The sequence below is a fragment of the Hylaeus volcanicus genome, chromosome 3, assembly GCF_026283585.1.
Source record: "Hylaeus volcanicus isolate JK05 chromosome 3, UHH_iyHylVolc1.0_haploid, whole genome shotgun sequence".
Lineage (NCBI taxonomy): Eukaryota > Metazoa > Arthropoda > Insecta > Hymenoptera > Colletidae > Hylaeus > Hylaeus volcanicus.
The window spans coordinates 12,482,902-12,496,725 of record NC_071978.1 but is presented as its reverse complement, the minus strand read 5'-3'; the positions used below and the strand labels follow the sequence as shown (position 1 = coordinate 12,496,725).

The 13,824-nt window shown below is 37.1% G+C and overlaps 1 long non-coding RNA gene across 4 annotated transcripts in view; it reads left to right on the top strand.

The window, feature by feature from the left end:
• LOC128873617 (uncharacterized) overlaps positions 1–2,339 on the top strand; it is a 65,703-nt gene extending 63,364 nt beyond the window's left edge. For all 4 annotated transcript variants that reach the window (XR_008456440.1, XR_008456441.1, XR_008456439.1 and 1 more), the window contains exons 2-3: positions 419–1,029; positions 1,166–2,339. This is a non-coding gene — a long non-coding RNA (uncharacterized LOC128873617). The remainder of the gene's footprint in view (positions 1–418; positions 1,030–1,165) is intronic.
• Positions 2,340–13,824: the final 11,485 nt, after the last annotated feature.

Sequence of the window (13,824 nt, the reverse complement as noted above, 5' to 3'; positions counted from 1 at the left end):
TCACCCCTATTCTCACCTGTCCACGTCTAATTTCTATGTATATCATTATTTCAATCATTATTATTCCCTATTCAAGATTTGAAATATTATTCTGAATAATAATGCCTGGACCATCAAACACTCTCCAACCCTAAATAGCTTCCACAACAAGTCAACATTCAACTTGTTCCCCAATTTCACCTCTATTTTCACCTGTCTACCTCTAATTTCTGTATCATTGTTTTAATCATTATTATTTTCTACTCAATCATTATTATTTCCTACTCGAAATATTATTCTGAATAATAATGCTTGGACTATCAAACACTCCTCAACCATAAATAGGTTCCACAACAAGTCAACATCCAACCTGTCCCCAAATTTCACCTCTATTCTCACCTGTCCACCTCTAATTCGTTTCCCATTTTTATTGTTTCAGATAATATCACTGCACGTCGAACACTCGAACCATACATTATTAAAAATAATAACGGATGGACCAGCTACCCGGCGTTTTAATTTCCACGTCGATGCTCCAATTGATACCTGACGTACCCCCACTCGAGCCGAACGGAACTGGTTCTCTCGAGTGAGTCACCGTCCCCCTTGGGTTTTATCCAGCCGTGGAGATGTGAAATCGCGCAAGGTGGATGGGAAAACGCGAGGGTATGACGGGTTAGGAGCCGAACGCGACCTAGAAAGTCGGTGCAACAGGTGGCAGCAGGTAGAGCCAACGGGGGATGACGACCTGGTGACTCATGGGGTTGCTCCGGGAATGTTGATCGTTCTTCTTTGGCCCCTTTCCCCTCCTTTCGACAGCGTCTTTACCTGGATGACTCACATTCCACTCACACAGCCGTACGCGCATTCTTACACCTGAGGAAACACGAGGACCCCCGTTTCTTTTTCAGGCCTATTCATTCACCGACTGGATCCTTGCTTCCTTTCTTCGAGACTCCGTCATAAGGGGATGTCAGTCTATTTTCTCTTCGAATGTACTTCTCCAATGTTACAGAAGCTGTGGAATATCGGACGACTCACAGAGTGAAGGTAAGAAAAATTGTACGATTGAATAAAGTATTCTTTCTGTTCTTCGTATAGCTAGAGCTGTAAACTCTCTCCTGGAACTTTCATTGACTAAAGATTAATCAATCAATCTCATGTTCCCTGTAAATTATTTTCCTAGGTCACCACGCTGAGATGTCAAGCCTTACCTTTGGTAATCTTGCAGACCGAAGACCAACTAAACAGACAAACCGTTAAAGCTAATAACCATGGATTGAATGGAACCGAGAAGGGTCAAGGTACAATTCCAGAAGGGTTGAGTAATACCACATAGATTGTATTTTTAATTTAGCAGCATAGGTGTTAAATGCCATTGCCATTCTCTAATCGCGTCGATTACCCGCGAGGAATGTCGTTCTTATCTTTCTCTCACGCGCTCCATACCAATAACCGCTGTCACTCATAACTATACTGTTACACCATTAAATAATGATAGTCCGCGAGATTGATACCCATATCAAACGCGTCATTCGTGGCTGCCCATACCAACACGGCGCCCAGAGCACAACATACGTGCAGTCGTGAGCGAATTTGTCGCTCCCTCGCGAACACTTTTCGCATTCGTAACACGGCGATATTAATACTGACAGCCTCGCAAGGAATCGCTCCAACATCGAGTACATCGTTAAACACGGCTCTCAATTGCCAATCTAAAAAATTAGGCCTGGATTAGATGAGCGTTAGGCCCGAGATAGAGTCGAGTAGTTACGCACACCTAGGATAGCAGAGAATGGGGAGCCTGTCTCCTCATCATTTTTATCGCGAGCATCAAGATTTTATTAAATTACACTGTATCGATATCGGGAAGTATTAGGTCTACCAGAAGGTTCTGTCCATTTTTAGAATAAAACAAAATAATACATTTTTCATGCCTTGAATAAATTTGATCGAATAATATAATTTTGATCGTTATTTATGACATGTTGTCAGCGCGATTGCAATTTCTATATCATTTTTAGCAAATATGCGCATACTTGTTGAAAGTTGTTGCAACCGAAACCGACAGAATTTTCCGGTAGACCTAATATTATTGTAGAAAAGTGTATTATTGTGTTTTGATTACTCTAGATTAGATAATTGAGTTAAAGTTTGTATTAAAATTGCATTGTACTTAAGATTGACTCTAAGTTAAATTCAAATTACTTGTGATGTACTTTTACTTCTAGGTCTGTTAAAATTAGTTTAAAAGCAGCATTGTAAACAATCTTCGACTCAACTGTATTCTCAGCGCATCATTTTACACGATTGTCCCTGCTTGTACATCAAAGACGACAAATAAATAAATACAAAATAAATCTCCCAGTTCTATAGTTCCTTTTTCTTCGAGGAGTAAGGTGGCATCGTTGCCTTTCCACTGAAATTCCAAGGAAACTGCCTGGAGCAACGTAAGTATCATTTTATTTTTACTCGCCGTTAAATCCTCCAATTGTAAATCACTTTCATTGTCCCCCCACGTTCCCCAAAGCAACCGTTTTTCTTTCTCGTCGAGCGGCAGAGGGAAGATCTGCAGAGCGACGCATTTGGTGGGCGGATCGATGACCTTGAATCTCGCCAGTGGGACGATGAGTCACGCTGCGGATCTCGCGTTTCCAGGAAAATTTTCCTGTAAACGCGACAATCGATGGTGGAGAGCGAGCAACTTCCTGCAAGCAGCAACCACCGGCTGCTAATAATTTTCTGAGTCATCCCCGTCGACTCCCGTTACCCATAGGCAGTCCATCTCTGAGGAAAGTCTGAACATTATGTCCAGGCTCGGTTAAGAGGAGCAGCAGTAGTAGTAGTATTTATTAATATTAAAACTGCCAAGGTAAATGATAATTATACATACAGTGGGTGTAGAAAGTATTCGTACACCGATCAATTTCCAAAAAAACTATGTAAAATTGTAATTTGTTAACTTATTTTTTATAAACTGACATTCTACATGTTCTAGGAAATCTCTAGAATAGATAGAGATAATTTATATTAATTTACAAGTATATAATGCTTCCTTCGTGGGATTTCCTTTTGATTTTGTAATTATTGCAACTCTTCTAAGCATTGAATTAACTAAATTATTAGTTAGAAATTAATAAGAAGTGGGATCTTCTTCCATTCCTCTATTAGAGCCTTTCTTAAAAGTACTTTCCTGGAGATTTGATGTTTTCTAATTCGTACAGACCAATAAACTAATGTGTTTACGTTAGAAACTCTACTAAATGGCCAATGGTAAATGGTTCGTCATAAGAATCGTCCAAATACTTATTGCTTCTGTACTTTTATCCACTTTTCGCAGTTTTTTGTTAATTTCACAAATTATATTAACTAGTAAATGTTGTTTGGACTACATTTATCTTAGAGACTCCCGAGAATATGTAAAACATCATTGATTATAAAAAAAAAGTTAAGAAACTACAATTTCAGACGAAAGTTTTTTGGGAAATTGATCGGTGTACGAATACATTCTACGCTCACTGTATAAGTCATCAATGAAATTAAAGGGAGGAAGAACGGACTAGTTTGTGAATCAAATTAATTCTATGTTGGAATAGTTGTAGTTTAAAAATGTTGTATAAAAAACTAATTGAGTGTCCGGGGAAGGAAGAATGAAGTACATGAGTCAACCTAACTTGGTAGCTTTAATATTGAAAAAAAGTACATATGTCTAAGATATTTAAGGTGTAATTGCGCAATTACATAAGAAATCCAGCAGAAATTGAAACAGCGTCAGGGATTGTTGTACGTGGGCGTCGTTCGACCCAAGTGTTGCGCATACACGAAACGCAAACGAGAGCTGAGAAAAAAAAAGGTCACGAATAGTGATTTGTGACGGTGCGGAGGCGAGCTTTCGTTCCCAGTAGTCGACCAAATACGAAGGAAACAGTCGTTAAAGAGCAGTGATCGGTTCCCTCGTCCAATCGAGCGCGAACGTATCGGGCTTTCCTCGGTCGCCTTTTAAAGAGCACCGTTTGCTTCTGAGATAACGTCGATAGGCTGGACAATCCGAGACCAGTTTAAGACCAGTTTCCCCCTTTCAGCTGTTGCTCGTAAGGAATGCCATTGTAAACCCGAGCTCACGCACGTACGTTACCGTCTACACGGGTTTTCACAGTGAACCGAAAGAGAAACGACAATTGTCTTTCCCTTTCTCGTACAGCAGGACTTCGTTTACCTTGTATTATGGTGCAATTGTTACCTGATCACGTTCGGTTTTGTCATCTGGTAGCGTTGAGGAAACAGATATAGGGTTCTGATAGTGTTAACTGCGAGAAGGGGGTGGTCCAACGGGTTGCAACCCTTGTTATACATATCTGTCAATTAAAAAGACCTTGTAAACTATAATTCATGGGAAGTTATTCAGATTTGATTTAGTTTCCGTGGTTTAAAATGGGTTTTCTGAAAGATTTTTAAATAATTATGGGTAAGGATTCGTTGGAAATGATTGGCTTTAGATTGTACTTAGTGTTTTTTATTTGTTTTACGGGTGCATAATTGCAAAAATAGTCATTGTGTATGCTTTTGTATGCCTTCTATTCGTAGTATTTAAATTTTGATTAATTTAGGTCCCTTAGGAGGTCAAATCGTGGCAAAAAACTGACCTGCCATCTAGCGGTGGGCAGGTCGAACTAGTTTCTGTGGACTTCGTTAAAAAATTACTTTTAATGACTTCTAGCCTATAAACAATGCATTGTAAACTCAAATTAGAGCATACTATGTATAACAACGTTAAACTATCTATATTTTTAATGGAAAGCCATTTATTCATGAAGAATCACATTTACAAATGAATTACTATATATGTGCTATATATAGTCCCAAACGTGGCAAAAAACTGACCTGCCATCTAGCGGTGAAAAGATCGAACTAATTTCTGTAGATTTCGTTAAAAAATTAGTTTTTAAGACTTCTAGCCTATAAGCAATTCATTGTGAACTCAAATTAGAGCATACTATGTATAACAAAACGTTAAAAAATGCATATTTTTAATAAAAAAAAAATATAGAAAACTGTAATTATTGCAGGTTATGGTGGCGTGATCTGTGAAGGAAACGTCCAAGTTGGTCGAGAAATAGTTCCTACGTTCGTCCGCAAGATGGCGCCACAACAATATGCAAACATTACAGTTTCCACAATTCTATTTTTTATTAAAAATATGGATAGTTTAGCTTTGATTTACATTCAATATGGTCTAATTTAAATGAAAAGTTCGTTAATTAACGTAATAATTAATTATATTCAAAAAAATGTAAAGTTTAACTTAGTGGCGCCATCTAGCAGACGAATATGGGAACTATTTCTCGGCAAACTTGGGCGTTTCCTTCACAGATCACGCCACTATAACCTGCAATAATTACAGTTTTCTATATTTTTTTATTTTTTATTAAAAATATGCATTTTGTAACGTTTTGTTATACATAGTATGCTCTAGTTTGAGTTCACAATGCGTTGTTTATGGGCTAGAAATCGTTAAAACTAATTTTTTAACGAAATCCACAGAAATTAGTTCGACCTTTTCACCGCTAGATGGCAGGTCAGTTTTTTGCCACGTTTTGTAATATATATAGCACATATATGGGAATTGATTTATAAATTTGATTCTTTATGAATACTTATCAAAGCAAATCTTTGATTAATTATTAAAATATGAAGTTTATGGTATAATTCAACAAATAGCTTGTGAAGTATAAAAACGATTCTTGTCTTGAAAATAGCAATTTATTATGCAAGCTAAAAGGTAGATTTAAACAATTTAGGAGAGGAAGGAAGGGAGAATAAAGTATATTTATACACGATGTTTGAATTAGTTTAATGATATTTCGATGGAGGTATAGATCCTGTTATAATCGACGAGGAATCTGCGATGGTGCCATTGTGATCTGGAACATCGAAATGACAAAAACAACTTTCACCCTCCGCTGGGAGACGTTGATTTTCGTTTTGGCCTCGTTCCAACCTGGAGGTCCTGTTAACATCATGAGAAAGACTAGTCAGCGACCTTTCTCAATAAGAATTCAGTAACGATCGTTCAGCAGTTCTCTCTTCTACACAATTATGCAACTATTGTTCATTTCTAGATCCCTATTCTTTACATACCACTTTAGAACACCTCTTTTAATCTTTTCTAACTCCCAATTTACAATTTGAAGGCTGTAATTTCATTTGATGGTTATTTAAACCTTCCCTGAATTCCCAGTTTACAATTTGCAGCCTGCTAATTGGTCCTAAAATTGAGATTATTTTTTACATACTACTTTAGAACACCTCTTTTAATCTTTTCTAACTACCAATTTACAATTTGAAAACTGCAATTTCACTTGATGGTTCTTAAAACCTTCCCTGAACTCCCAGTTTACAATTTGCAGCCTGAAAATTGGTCCTAAAATTGAGATTATACTCATTGCCGAACCAATAAGGAAGCACAAACTTTGCATATCTTTCCTTCCTTATTTAAAATTTTTAATCTGGATCAGTCTTGCCCCACTTTGTCGGCTGGATGTTTGGCGCGCGTTCTCTGGCCTGGTTGCGTGTGATCTATGCGTAGGGACATTCTATTCCGCGAAATTCTCAATAGAGAGCAAGAGAAGAGACCGTTTACCAGCTTTGGTAAGCGTTACGTGATGCCGGTCAGCGTATTCCACTCGTATTTCTCACGTAACTGGATGCTGCGTCGGATGGACTCTGCGTAGCTCATCCTTTCGCCGGTTCTCATCGTGGAATCGCGACGATTTACGATTAAACTCAGCCCTCCCAGTGTTTGCTTTCACACAGAAAACGGTACCGTTCCCCTGTGGAACGACACGACCGAATGGAATGCCCAGGGAAATGTTCATCGATATCCCCTTGCATCAGCCATCGATGCACCGTGAACTAAGACCATGTCATACTGAAAGTAAAAGTTTGCTCAAACGTTCCGCGATCTAACGAGTACGCCGCACGTTGGGACGAAACGGCTTTCGGCGATCAAAAATCGATTTTCGTGAATTCGAAAAATGGAAAAACTGTTTATGTACATCGATAGAGGACAAATTGCTGTTTAATGTAGTGTAATCCGTTTTTTGATATTTGCTTCCGTTTTGTTGTGGTGCGGATTCAAAGGCAGTTGAAATTCGCCCAAACAAAACGCTTACGAAATTACTCCTAACTTCGATATACGATTCTAAAAAACTTTGTTCAGAAAGACAATATTCAAATGAATTATAATATTTACTAGATTTGTATAGATAGTATTCAATGCATAAAGTAAGTCGAAATGTTAACAACTTTTTTAATAATAGGGTCTGCTTGGAGAGAAGTACATTTAAGTAAAATTGTAACTTTTTACGCATGGTTATAAAAAATTAACCGCACTTGTCCGAGGTTTAATTGCTATCACTGAAAAGGGTGAACCATCTTTTATCAGATTCTGCAAAGATCAGGTGCTCCTAGGTGCCCCATTTCGAGAAAATGCCGATTAAATTAGACTAAACACATGTTGGCCGCAGCGTTTTTTGATCGCTGAGAGCCGTGTCTATCGCATCGTTGCTTTTCCATTTCGATTATTAACAGAGGTTTTGGACAAATTCAAGCGAGACTGGTTATTCGACATAGTTCTTTTATTTACTTTTTCGGTGGGTTACATTGTTCTCTTTCTAGTTTTTTTTTTTTTTAAGTATCAGAATAGTGTTATAACTGTTATATAGTATACTGGAAAGGAAAATAAAAGGAATATAACAAAATAGAGTAAGGATTACATCACTCTATGTTACTCTACTATAAAAGGAGGATATTAAGAAATGCTCATTTCCAGGCGATGCCAAAAATGGGCATTTCTTAACACCCTCGTATGTGTTACTTTTTTGGGAATCACACAAAATTGTTATAACTATTCAATAATATACTTACAGTAAATGCTCCGATATAAAAAGGAAAGGAACATAATACATGGTTTCTCACGAGTTCTTCTGATCGCTTTCTAGTAATTTTATGTTATGATATATGTTAAGGTATCGCGCTCTTTAAATATTACATAAAATAGTACGCGCTTTGCTTTCCTCCAAGGCAATGCGAATCAGCTTTCCATCGCGCTTAATACAATAACGATTACTTACTTTTACGACGTTTCCTTATTATCACGTTTCCGTATAAGGACGTCTAACAGTCCCGCAGGTCAACCGTTCGTTTAATTTCGGCGTTAATTAATTCACTTATGAATAACCAAGCGGTAATTTCTCTTTCTAAAGATAAAATAAAATCCACAGGCTTAACATTCTCGATTACAAGTGACTTAACATTCACGGTTGCAAACCACGAGCGAAAGTCTTGTTTTATTACCATGATAAATGTAAAAATAAAATTTAAGCGATAGAGGATTAACAGTCTCGGTTACGAACGACAAATGAAAGTTTTCTTTCATCGCCGCGCAAAGAAACAAAAAGTTTCTAACTGTTCTTAGAATTACTAGGCAGCTAAAGTTTGTAACGAATCTAACTATTGATCGACAAAACAAATAGAAATAGTTTAACGTGGAAATGTAGGAAGTAGGAATGAGTATTACATACGAAGTGCTTGGCTCGATGAAAACAATTTAGCCAGGGTTGTTTAGGTTTAATTTTTGACATTTGCGGCGAGCTCCATTACGTAAGATCATTTACGTGTTTGCTCTCCCCTTCTCTCCCTAATGATACGGGCGATCATCGAGTTATCTGCCAGGAGATGCTACATTAAGTCTTCAATGGTATTACAAACGGGACGTGTTTATCTTATCCTGTAAACCACTAATTGACTGCTCGAGTAAACCATTGATTAGATGGTTATAACATATATTCCGGGAAAGGAAAGTGCTTTTTATCAGCCGACAATATTGCGAAACACTTCAGAGACGGAAGGTTACTTACAATTAGATAGATATTTTAACGAGATAACAAATTGATTTGATTTATTTGTTCAATGGAGACACTAAACTGAGCTTGAAAATTAAATTAAATTCATACTTAACGGATATTAATTTATTTAAATAACGATTCAATCGAATAAACATTGCAAATGTACATGTACATTGTTCTTTTAAGTATTTAGCATCAATAAAAAATTATATCGAAGTATATACTCGATGGACAATTAAACGTTAAGACTAGATTGACCATAAAAGACCTACTTGTGTATTGCAAACATATATGTATAATTATATTGTTCTTTTAAATATTTAGCATCAATAATAAATCATACAGAAGCGTTTACTTAATGAACAATTAAACGCGAAGACAAGATGACCATAAAAGAGCCTCTACTACTTGTGCATCCTTATTTTCACTTCGCAATTATGCGTTTTCGTAACGCACATAAACATTCCAATCACGCGTATCAACATTGTCTTCGCGTTATCCTTCGTTCCTCGCGCCTCTTTCACCAGTTTGATAAACGATGTCCTGCGTGACGAGCATCCTTGAGCCTTTTCTTCTCGTTACACGTGCTCGGTGAGTCACCATTTTCTAGTCGGATCGCTCCTTTCGCTTCTAACGGTACGATTTTCTCTTTCGATTCCGTTCCTCTAAATTTAAACCACGATATCTCGCCTATCTCGTCCCATTGGTTCATCTCCCTGTTTGAAATGGCAACAAGGTCCTGCTAGGGCCAGTGCAGTCGTCCACGACTGCCTGTAAACTTACAAAATTTTAACAAGTTATAAAGTATTTTTAAATTGAAAACAAAAATTATAAAGTATATTCTTTCAGTGGGGAACCTGTAAATATTTAAATTTTGATTCGTGTAGGCTTAGAAGTATATGACACATACTAATTTGAAATTCAAAGATATTCTACCTCTTTTATGGCAAATGAATTCTAAATAATTGAACGATCTACTCCAAAATTAAGATTCTTCCTGACAACATAGAAGACAAACGAGTATCGACTCGATTTGTCCTTGACAATGATTCCTCCTCGACTAGAATAAGAATAAATTCAGTATCAGAAAACTGGTTCCCGAAGCCTGTTACTTCGCACTCATTGTCTCCACAGAAAAATCTTATAAATGACTCCAGCGTGACCAATCCTCTCCAAATGGAATGCAAATCGGTTTCCCGAATGAAGTCAGCCCACAAAAATCTTTACGATTCAGCTACGGTTACCAAAAGTTGTCGAGCAACGGATCAATGGTGGAGGAAAGATGGAAGATCGGGGCTTGTTTGCATCGAATGGGAAAAGTAAAATCGAGATGGTCGCGAGCAGAAACAGAACGACAAGAAGGTGGAGTCGCGAGTGGTATAAACAGGGCAACAAGAGAGGATGAAAGTCGAAAAAAGGAGAAAGGTGAGGCACGTGTGCAGAACGGAGGCAATGTCATCGAACTTACATAATGTGTCCTCTTTCTTCAATTACACGTACCGGTGTGTCAATGCAGCGTACATTTAGGTCGTACGTACCAGTATACCGAGAGACCTTTGCTCCTCTGACGGATATGGAAGATGGAAATGATGCTTGAGGACACCGGTTCTGGTGTTGGCTGTCCTACGTGCGCGAGAAGGATGTAGGACGTTTGCTTTCGACGTGGGCCGTACTCGATGAAATTACTCTCGATATCGTTATCATCGTTCTCTTCGATGTTAACGCTTTGGCTCCTGATGGCACAGATGTGCGTCGTCGAGATTGGGTACAAAAATACAGTTGCGATAGACTGGACTGCAGATTTGATGCATTAGTGATATAAATGTAATAAGTATATGGTAAACGTAGCCAAAAGGTGCACTTATGCAAAATATAATATAAATATTATTATTGTATAATAATTGTAGAATATATTTGACATACATTATGCATGTTTTACGAATCGTTCATAAAATGATAGAATTGATGCTTTTTAAATTATAATAATTGTATATGTTTTCATTTCATTGTTTATTTATTTTAGAATTGATGCTTTTAAAATTATAATAATTGTATATGTTTCTATTTCATTGTTTTTTTTTTATTTTCTTATCTAATTGATTTGAAGGAGTACTTTGAGAAATTAAATAAATGATTGTACAGTTTGGTAGTGATTCACTGGGATAGTTTCTGATGAATTAATGGGGGATACATAATATCGCCTACCCGAGAAATATTGAAGAATCTTATTAAAATTACTGGTATTATGTTTAGAATATGTCTATTACAAAAATAAAAAATACAGTTTCGAATTATTTTATTTTTTAAGACGATCGTGTTTATGTTCCGAACAAACGAAGTTCAATACGGTTGCTTCGCTACTTTCGACTTATAGAATTGGAACTAAAACTTAAAAATGGGAAATCATTCTCGGGATGTATTACTGAATAATTGAATACCAACACTTGTAATACACACCTTTATGTTATTAGGAACAATGTATAAGTTTTCCAGTTATTAAATTATACGGGTTTAAGGATTCCATTTCGCACAGAATGTAAGTACATTACAAATAGGATAATTTTATGATTCAAGAAAACAAAATTTTAGAAAGTATGTATGTCGCATGTATTAGTTTCACAAATTATCGTGAAAATTGACTAACATTTTGTAATCTAAATCTAATTTCACTTTACACTTTACACTTTACACTACACTTTTGCATTTTACACTTTTGCACTTTAACACTTTACACTTTTCACTTTGCACTTTACACTTTTTATATCTAAATATCTTATTGCAAGTTCGCAGCCATTAGCTCTCGAAGTATTATTCGTGACGAACAATACTTCGTCGCGAATAATACCGATTACCAGGTCTCACCACGTGGAGGTTGCTGCGACTGGAGACCCGGAGATAGAAGGAATCAAACTTCCTTCGATCTCCCCCTACATAGAGTATACATACATAGATGCATACTCTACATAGAGTCGACGAGCTTAATACTAAGTACGAAACGATGAAAATCAAAGGAAAACAAAATTCCCTTCGATTTCCAAAGTCTAAGTCTGACTCTGCTAAATAATTATTTCAACTAAATGGAAGCTAAATGGAAATCGCGACACGACGCGACCATGTAACTGGACTTACAGAGTCAGTCCCGTTTCCTTTGGTGGGTCTGATTCGAGAGAAAGACGATCAACGTCTCCGCCAGTACTCTACTCCCTGCATACCTGCTGCCGAGGGCCCAGGTCCCAACCTGACAGTGTACGACGTAGGTAGCACCGCGTCGGGGTGCCCTGCCCTGGCGACACCAGCTATGTCTGACGGTCGTAGAGTCCCGAAACGGAGTTCTACTCTCTGCACAACGTCAGGAGTCCAGGACACGACTTGCATCCGTCTGACGGCTCTTTTGAGCTGCGCTGCGTCGGGAGCCTGGACTTCGCCTGACGCGTACAGAGACTAGAAAATTCCTCGGAGGCGTCGATTGAACCTCTCTCAAATCAGACCCACTAGAGGACGGCAACCGATCTCGGCCAGTCACATGGTTGGTCACTACACTTATCACATGAAGCAATAGTGACCGAAGTGGAGCACGATGTTACGAGCCCAATATGGAGTTACGAACAAACAAAAGATTGAACAAATGATTAATAATTATTTGACAGAGGAAAGACACTCGTACATCCATGCCTTAAAACTAACGCAAATACATGCCTTAAAACTAACTAAGATACATGTCTTAAAACTAAGCAAACTAAACTAAGGCACACACAAGCAATACCAAACTACGATGATGAAGGAAAAATAGGAGGGACGCGAGACGCGGACGCGCGATCGCGAGATCCATACCGACCGAAGGATCGTCGAAGAATGAGACCGCACCCTTCGTATACCTGTGACGAGGGTCGCGGCTCACTATGGAACAAGAGTGGGGCAAGGACGAACAACAACCACGTGACTGTCGATTCGAAGGCTCGTTGAATTTATCGAGAAAATAATTCGTGTAACATTAATATTACAGCAAAATCATATTCCCCATCATTGTTTAAATAATAAGTATTATTAATAATTAATTTAGCTATTGTCATAAATTAGTATTTATATGGTCCAATCAATAAATATTAAAATATCGACAGATTTCTCACGATTAGCGTAATGAATGAATACTTATTCTGAACCGTAATTGGTATTAGTGTTTAATAGAACACTGAATGATACTGCATGTATCATAAATGTTTAATTATGTCGGAGATATTAAGCTTTAATTGTTCCAATTAATAGATGTTAAAATATAGAAAAATATCTCACGATTACTTTTTTCAACTTTTCATGTTCGGAAATATTACTTTCACGAAAAACATTGGTATAATAATATGAAACTTTAAAATGCATCAAGTATGCACATCTTCGAATTAACAGAATACTTACAATGCATAACATTCAGTCTTCGATTAAATATTAATAAGAATCACGGTTCAGAATAAGCATTCATCGAACACAGTAATCGTGAGAAATTTTTCTATATCGTTATATCTGTTAGCTGGAATAACTAAAAATTAATTTCTGACAATAGTTACATTAATTATTAATAAAATTTGTTCAAATAATGACCGAGAATATGACATTGCTGTAATATTACATCTAAAAATGTTCGAGTCATTACTAACCAATAAGTAATTAGTTTGTAATTTCAGTCACCAACCAATTGCGTTTCTTTCGAGTAGCTTCGTATGTGGACGACCTAATAGTTTCCAAGATATTGGACCACATAAGTTTTGTTCCGCTAGATCGCTGAAATATCACACTGTGCGTCCTCTTCTTTATTCAGTGTCCTTCATCCCATTCCTCCTCTATTTTTCAACTGGAAAAGTTTAAAGTGTAAAAGTGTAAAGTGCAAAGTGTAAAGTGAAATTAGATTTAGATTGCAAAATGTTAGTCAATTTTCACGACAATTTGT